The 7,252-nt window shown below is 44.2% G+C and overlaps 1 pseudogene; it reads left to right on the top strand.

Moving 5' to 3' along the window:
- Positions 1 to 318: 318 nt before the first annotated feature.
- On the top strand, positions 319 to 6,119 carry LOC115133542 (thyroid receptor-interacting protein 6-like; annotated as a pseudogene).
- The last annotated feature ends 1,133 nt before the right edge of the window (positions 6,120 to 7,252 follow it).

Raw genomic sequence — 7,252 nt, forward strand, 5'->3', positions numbered from 1 at the left:
GTGTTTTTTGAGTGCGTGTGTTGGTTCACTCTGTGGAACATAGTGGTATACTACATAGCTGGATCAATGAGCTAGCTAACTTTGATAAACAACCAGAAATTTCTGGTTCATTAAGGAAGTTAAACTTAGATATGTTTCGGTTATTGAGTCAATTGACCAGGGTTTCCCAAACACGGTCATGCCCCGCCCCCAGGTGAATGTTTTGGCTTTTGCCCTAGCACTACACAGCTGATTCCAATAACTGACTCATCAAGCTTTGATTATTTGTATCAGCTGTGTAATGCTAGGGTATAAATAAAAACTTGCACCCAGGGAAGCTCTGAATCAGCCCATTACCCATTTCAAGGTTCTTTCCAAAGAATAACCTTTCTTTCTGACTATTTAGGCAAGTTAGCTGCTTAACTCATCAAACCTGCTTTGTGGTATACTCTTTTGTCTCTGTCTGCTGGAATTCCCTGATAGTTGGGAGTGTCGCTGTCTTCCTGCTTCTCAACTATAAGCCTGTTGTTTAACTGTGTATGTGAGTTGACATAAGAAATGCAGGTTGAAGCATCTTTGGATTTCCAGTGCTTACCTGTGACCTAAATATGCAATCAGCAAGTATGTTTTTGTGGCAGTGACAGGAATTCTTCTTGACAAAATATTAGTGCATCTTTTTAAAAATGTATTATGAGAATCTTATTAATACCAACATGTAAGTGTTTTGTTATAGTGTAACAGTTTAATCACGACAACCCTTTTTTTTTTCAGAACCCTGACATGTCTAGTCCTAACTGGCTGCCCCCGAAGACTCCTGGTAGCCCGGAGAGACCCGTCCCCCAGATGTCCGACTCTGGACCAGCCGTGTACAGACAGCCGCCCAAGAAGGTCTCCTCGGACACCCGGCCCAAGTATGTGGTCTATGACCAGAACGGAGGAGGAGGAGGAGGAATGGCCACTAGGTACTTGGCTACTAGTCCCACAGGTAAGAACACAGTGGTGGGCCTTACATTACACTGGGCTTGTCTTGTGTGAAACCTTACTATAATGAGATCTTGTGATGGACTATTGTGAAAATCAGAAGTCTGTTATTCTGTAGCTCAAGCCTTGGAGTAGTGCGTTGGACCTGACACACTACTAAGTACATCAACAGCTTTGGTGATTAGTTCTTGATGTAAATAAAATGTTTGTCATGTGATTAATGATAAGTGTGTACCCTGTGGTTATTAAGTCATTTTAATGAAATTTTGAGTTTTATCAACAACTATAGGTGGCGCACTTCAACATTTCCGCTGATTTATGTTCCCACCACGGAACCACGGCCCTAACAAGTTAAGTCTTGTTTGTAAATGTAAAGTGCACTGTTTTGTCTGTTCTACAGCTGGGCCCATGCAGCAGCACCACCACCAAGAGGACTCAGGGTTTCACCCCAACTCTAATGACCACTACTACCAACCACTTCCCCAAGGTCTCGACGAAGACCAATCCTTGAACCTTCACATGGACCGCTACCAGCTGATGGTAGGTTGTAATTGTTTCTGTAGCCTGGAATTCTCACTGTCTTGGTCCAGTTCTCTGGTGTTTAATGTAGTTTCCAGGCAAAGATTTGTAGTAATGTAATTTTGTTATGAAGCCTGAAATTGCTCAGAATATTCAAATAAAAATGTATTGGGACAAATGCATGACTACACTTCCTCTACCTATCCATCTCCTCCTGTTCTGACATTATTTATGAAGGGACCCATTTTTTTTCTTTTTCCCAGCACTGGGAAACTCCTGAGAAGCTGATTAGACACCACTCCAACAGTGATGCGGAGATTGACTCACTCACCTGCATGCTGGCTGATCAGGACAGCCATACACTAAACGGCACACAGGTAGGCTACCTGACTGACTACGTTGGACTGTGGAGTAAACGATTCCTCCAAAACATAAACATGTGACTTTGTGTATTTTCATATCTGTCTGAAAGTGTTTCACTGGGTCCTCTGGATATTTATTCCTTGGTTAGTTATATTGTAAGGAATGCATAAAATGATGATCCATTATTTCGCAGCTGTACCACAATGTGCCTTACAACAAATACATCTTGGGGGACCACTACAGACCCTCAGCCCAGCCAGGAGCCCCATCTCAGGGAGAGCTGTTTATGGGATTCCCACCTCAGTCCACAGACCATTCTACACCCCGAACCCCAGTCATCCCCACCAGGGTCTCCAGTACTTCCCCCAGCCAGATGAAAACGACACCAAGGTCTCCAAATCCTACCCCCAGCCTTTCCCTGCCTCCTACAATACCGCCTCCACCCATACTGGCCCAAGATTCAGTCTTCAGGTCAAAACAGCCCAAACTGTCACCTACTTCCAGACTGGTAGGCAAGCTGGGCAGGCTTACACCCCTCCCCCACACCGCCAGCATGCATTGTGGTCCCCGCCCAGGAATCAGACTGGCCCCCAGGGCTGGTTCCCTCGCCACCCTGCATCCCAAGTCCAGGATCTGCACTCTGAGAGGGGTTACAAGGGGAGTGCCGCAAGGTTTGGTGGGAGAGCTACCCAGTGCCCCACATCCAATGGAGTCACAGAAACTCACCAGTCAGGCTCGGCACCAAGCTCCGCCTATCAGCCCAGCAAGGTGAGTGTCTGGAGTTCAGACATCTAATGTTTGTGGTGTCTCTTTTTTAAGGTAAACTATGGTCCTTTTTTGAATACTTGTATCTCCAGTCTCTTGGTTTCACGGATCTAAATGGGAAAGTAAAATCTCTATGCTGATTTTTCTGGAAAATGTTCATATATTTGTCCAGCAGGGGACAGCAGCTCCGAGGCCAGAGGAAGAGTTGGGCCAGCCCACTAAGAAGTTTGTGTATGACATGAATCATCCCCCGACAGAGGAAGACTTTGGTATGTTCCGATTTCCTTTCTAATAAAATTGGATGTCCTTTGTGTTGACTGGACTGTTATTTACATTATAATTTCTCCTTGGGAGACTCAGTTGAATTCCACAATATTTGTCTCCTCGCTTCTCCCCTTTCCCTCCATACTTCCAGGTTGCTGTGCACGTTGCGGCGACAAAGTCCTTGACGACGGCAGCGACTGTATCACCATGGAGCAGGTGTTTCATGTGGATTGTTTCACCTGTGTCACCTGCCAGGCTCATCTCCGGGGGCAACCGTTCTACGCTATTGACAAGCAGAGCCACTGCAGGAGCTGTTACATTGTGAGTGGCTGTCACTGACTGTCCTCTTTTTGTATTGAGAAGTTTTTTTCTCCCTCTTTTGTTCTACACTTCCTTTTAGTAGTGTTCTCTCAATTCATCAGTTGATCGCCACATCTCTCCATATCCGTATCTATTGGATTTTCATTCTCACTATTCTATTTGAACGTGTGCTGCTCCTCTCCCTCCCCCCTCAGCGTATCCTAGAGCGCTGCTGCATGTGCTCCAAGCCCATCCTGGACCGTGTCCTGTGGTCCATGGGCAATGCCTACCACCCGCGCTGCTTCAACTGTGTGGTGTGTGGCTGCTGCCTGGACGGCGTGCCCTTCACCGTGGACGCCACCTCCCAGATCCACTGTATAGATGACTTCCACAGGTCAGAAACACAGACCACACTGACAGTACTCGGTGGCAGATACTGACTGTATTTATTTTTTTACCCCTATTTTCATGATATCCAATTGGCAGTTAGTCTTGTCCCATCACTGCAACTCCCGTACGGTCTCGGGATAGGCGAGAGCTGTGCGTCCTCCGAAACACGACCCTTCCAAGCTTGTGCTGCTTCTTGACACACTGCTCGCTTAACCTGGAAGCACGCCGCACCAATGTGTCGGTGGAAACACCGTAGAACTGGTGACCGTGTCAGCGTGCATGCTCCCGGCCTTCCACAGGAGTCGTAAGAGCACTATGGGCTAAGGACATCCGTGCCAGCCAAACCCTCCCCTAACCCGGATGATGCTGGGCCAATTGTGTGCCGCCTCACAGATCTCGAACCCTGGTCTTCAGTGACTCCTAAAGCAGTGCCTTATACTGCTGCGCCACTGATTTACTTTAGGCAGGCAATCAACTGAAAGACTAGCACAACAATCAGATATCTGTCCAATACTTAATTGCACTTTACGAGTTTAAGTTTTAGACATGAGTCTATTGGACAGACTATATCTCTTTATTGTTAGTGTTGACACTGGTGCTTCCTGTCCTACACAGGAAGTTTGCCCCTCGCTGCTCAGTGTGTGGCCAGGCCATCATTCCCGGACCGGGCCAGGATGAGACAATCAGTATAGTGGCGCTGGACCGCAACTTCCACGTCAACTGCTATGCGTGTGAGGTGAGTGGTCACTGTTAGTTAAAAAGGTCACTCAAGTTGAATGAGGTTGGCAGGCTATCACATCAAATGTACACAGACCACCTCAGTTGCACCTAATCCAGTGTTCCTGGATTGACCCTGTGGATTTTCTTTGTCCCCTCCAGGAGTGTGGTCTGCTCCTGTCCTCTGAGGGTGAGGAGCGATGCTGTTACCCCCTGAACGGTCACATCCTGTGTAAGGGTTGCAGCGCCCAGCACATCCTGAACCCCTCAGCCAAAATCTCAACTGACTGCTAACCAACTAGGAAGTCACCTCTGACCTTTAACCGATGACCCCCTCAACCCTTCCATTTCACATGCTCTGGGGTAAAAGTTGGCCTAAACAGATCTGGAATGAACCTTAACAACAAGGGGGAGATGTTAAACTGACTTGAGATCAGTGTCGAAGGACAACTTCATCCCCCTTCACTTTTATCAGCTCATGGCCTATCTTTGGGCATCTGAAGAATAAAGCTGAGGGCTGCACTATTTCTCTCCCCCCCCCCCGTTCAAACCTTTGACTGCACCACTGCTCATCTCACACACTATCCTGCATGTTGCACATTGTCTCACACACACTTTCCTGCATGTTGCGCACCCTCACACACACCATCCTGCCAGACACCAATGGGATTGATGTTGTGGAGGATAAGTAGAAAAATGAGGTGATATTGAGGATAATGAGGAATACTGTGTCTACCTGGCTGTGGGGTAACTGACCAGTCCAGGTATTGGAACATATATTTTGTATACCACTAAAGTCAATAACCGTGCCGAACTGCCTCATAAGCAAAGTGCACATATGCAAAGTATTTCTGTGACCCGATTTTATATTACAGGTGTTTTTGGTTGTGGAGTGGATGTGTTTGGAGACCTTTCATGGCAGAGCTAGTGGGTGTAGTCAGTGTGTTGTGTAGTGAATTGAGTTTTTAGGAAGACTGATTAGATCGAACAAGATCACTGAAGTCATTGCTTTGATCTCATTGGCTGTTACTACAGAATTTAATCTGTCAATATAATTAAATCTTGAACCACATGTCAGAACATAACAAATATTTTATTTCGCAGGACAGTGATTTGTAAACAAAACTGGTACTGCATTTCAGAGAATGTTACTTGTATACCAGTCCAAACTATCTTTTAATATGTGAAAGTGCTTTTTAGATATTTTTCCTTTTAACACTTGGGTTGATTTGATACTTAAATATGAAGATGAATGCGGTGCGATGAAGTATGCTCGTCTTACTGAGAAAGGGGAATCTCCATGCTTGCCACGTGTAAGCTTAGCCTTAGGAGTTTGCTTTGTTGGCCGTGTTTAAGTAACTCTGCGACATTGTAGTTATTCAAACATTGTGTTGTAATTTCTCCTTGAGATTCTCCATCCCGCTGTCTTTGTTATAATGTAAAAACTGCTAGTATGTTTTGAAGCTTCTCTTCTGACTACAAGACCCTTAAAATCAATTATATTGTTTTCTTTGTCCAGAATCATGTGTTTCAGTATTTGATTCTTCTCAGCGTCTAGGTCAATGAGCACAATATGGTCCCTGTGTTGAACAGCATTTTTCACTTATTAACCGCTATTGTCACTAAGATGTGTAAATGTGATTATGAGGGTAATGGTCATCACTTTAACTTTTATGTTCCACTGCTGAATAATGATATTTGTCTGAGTGGAATGGACTGAGCAGGTTTGTACAATTTGACTTGCATATGAAGTAGGTGTGTGAATGATTAGCTTTATTTTTTTCTTTAATGCCGATTTGTAGTAAGATCAAAGACAATAAACCATATTTTATTAAACTACACCATGTGTATGTCTTTTGATTAAACCACTGTATTAGTCCCCAACCAATTCAGTGTTATTACACATGACAACCTATGGAAAGGCGACGTACTTAGTAGAACATTAAACTAAGTTCATTTGATTTGAGGTCAAGCATAACCAATCTAGGTCTTCAATGCAACCAATTAAGTAGCTGTCATTTACAGTACCTGTGACATTGTAAGAAATAGGTCTTTAACCTCAAGGCTCAGACCCCTTTGACCCCCTCCCCTAAAATGATACCCAGATCTAACTGCCTAGTTCAGGCCCTGAAGCAAGGATATGCATTTTCCTGGTATCATTTGAAAGGAAATACTTTGAAGTTTGTGGAAGTAATGTAGGAGAATATAACACTACATCTGGTAGAAGGTTAACTTTTTGACCTGTCTTTGAAATGCAAGAGAACGCCATAATGTACTGTCCCAGGTGCAATTTAGATTTTATCCACTAGACGGCAGTAGTTTGTGTGCAGAGTTTAAGTCTGATCCAATGACCCATTGCATTTTTGTTCAAAATGTATCAAGACTGCCCAAATGTGTATTAACTTTTCATGTTAACTGTGCACGAACAATAGCATTTTATTCTGTCACTAATAGCTACTACAAATTGGACCGTGCAGTTAGATTAACAAGAATTTTTATCTTTCGACCAATATCAGATGTCTATGTTCTGGGAAATGTTCTTACAACTTCAGGCTAATGCGATTAGCATGATAGTTCAACCGTCCTGCAGGGGACCCACCAATCCTAAAGAAGTTGAATTAAATGATCCAACATGGAAAGGGGCTGCTTGGTGATGTTGAGGCGCGCTAACATGTGGACTTTCAAAATAAGTTATCTGATCGTGACCAGATCTTCCTGAACGCCTTCAAAGGAAGTAGGCACCCATCGTATCTGGACATGTTACAAGTGTAGATGGATTTTGACAATGAAACCATTGAGTTTTGGCATCAATATTTTGCTTTAAAATAATTATTGCTTTGAAAGAATGCCAAATTATTTGAATGCAGGGAGGGACAGGGACATTTGTTCACAATGCGGACATACTGGATGGATGAGACACATTTTACCACCATGTGTTGGAACGGCTACAATGTGGGCACTATCAGAATGTGGA

Source organism: Oncorhynchus nerka, linkage group LG8 (genome assembly GCF_034236695.1).
Source record: "Oncorhynchus nerka isolate Pitt River linkage group LG8, Oner_Uvic_2.0, whole genome shotgun sequence".
In the NCBI taxonomy this organism is placed as follows: domain Eukaryota; kingdom Metazoa; phylum Chordata; class Actinopteri; order Salmoniformes; family Salmonidae; genus Oncorhynchus; species Oncorhynchus nerka.